The 1,670-nt window shown below is 41.0% G+C and overlaps 1 protein-coding gene across 1 annotated transcript in view; it reads right to left on the bottom strand.

The window, feature by feature from the left end:
- Positions 1-1,670, bottom strand: part of HIKESHI (heat shock protein nuclear import factor hikeshi) — a 32,170-nt gene that overhangs the window by 266 nt on the left and 30,234 nt on the right. The window lies entirely within an intron of this gene.

Raw genomic sequence — 1,670 nt, forward strand, 5'->3', positions numbered from 1 at the left:
ACATGTTTATGTTGACAAGAAAACTAAAATAGGATCTTACACAATCTGTCAAAAGACTCACCAAAAAACCACACAATTGTACATACTATTTATTAAAAGCTAAGGGGAAAAAAGCAAAAAAGATAACATGGCGATTTAATCAATCTTACAAAGAGGTAGTTAAGCATAATGATTTAAGTGCAAAGCAATTCTGATCAGCTTAAACCAGAGAGCTGGAATCGGAATGATGTTTTGGGTTGCCACTGAGTCAACTAACTGTTCTGTACCAGCCACAAAACATAATAAATCTTCTGCAAATTTGGAGATTAAGGGGAAAATATATCTAATTCCTCCGCCTCCGTTTCTTAGATGAGTAGATTGATTTGCTCAAGGTCACAACCCGTATTGTACCAAAGCTCCACCCTAGTCCATTCACGTGCTCTCCATGCTACGCCACACTGCCATATCTCAACCACCTCCCTCTGTGCTCCTCACCACTGGGATGCTCAGAATGAAAAGAATGCCCATGAAACACAAGCCCAGGAATGTGGGGAAATAGGTTCATTAGTCACTCGTCAGCAGGGCAAGAATAAGCCATCCTGATACGCTACACATATTTACTGTAGATCAGGCTTTCTAACCTTAAAAAAAGTTTTCAATGATATTTCATATCTCACATAAAGTGTTTCTAATTCAAAACATAACAAAAGTATGACTCCCTTGGCATTGACTGGAAGGTTTAAAAGATAAAACAGAATAATAAATGGTGGAGAGGGTGGAGAGCGATGGGAACCCTCACGGCGTGCTGGTGGGACTATAAACTGTGCAACCCCTGTAGAAAGTGGTATGGCACTACAGCAAACAATTGAGAGTAGAAATTCCTTATGATCCAGCAGAGGCGTAACATGAACAGATACATGCACACCCATGTTCATCATAGTAGTGCTTATAATGGGAAGAGGATGAAAACAACCTAAATGGCCATCAGTGGAAGAATGAATAAACAAACTCTGGTACATACGCCCAACACAATACTATCCATCACTAAAGAACAATGATGAAATGGCAAAGCCGCTCGTGGTGTGGATGGACCTGGAAAACACATTGTGCTGAGTGAAGTCAGTCAATCGCAAAAGGTCAAGTGTTGCAAAAGACTGTTATAAAGTAAAATTCAAGACAAAATTTTCACACTTAAGGAAACAAGTCTTACTGGTTACGTAGGGGTGGGGGGAGAAGGCAAAGGAGGGAAGATGAAACAATAGGCTAGAGCAGTGGTTCTCAACCTGTGGGTCGCAACCCCATTGAGGGGTTGAACAACCCTTTCACAGGGGTCACCCAACTCATAATAGTAGCAACAAAAACTTTATGGTTCGGGGTCACCGCAACATGAGGAACTGTATGAAAGGACTGCGGCATTAGGAGAGTTGAGAACCACTGGGCTAGAGGGCAAACAGGCGTTAACTTGAGTGAAGGGAAGGATAGTATTCCACAAGGGGAAGAAAAATCAGGGGAGGGCAGGGCAGCAGAAGGAGGCAGGGTAAGTTATTGGTGAGTCTGATAAGTGGTTTACGATGTTGATTGCAAAATTGATGATCTAAAATGTAAACTCCAACCTAATACACAATAAACAATTATTAAAGAACAAGAGGGAAAAAAGGAAACAAAAAGTTTGATCTTTGACAGTGTAAGAT

Source organism: Echinops telfairi, unplaced genomic scaffold (genome assembly GCF_000313985.2).
Source record: "Echinops telfairi isolate 266 unplaced genomic scaffold, ASM31398v2 ScPeMD7_1713;HRSCAF=2227, whole genome shotgun sequence".
NCBI lineage: Eukaryota > Metazoa > Chordata > Mammalia > Afrosoricida > Tenrecidae > Echinops > Echinops telfairi.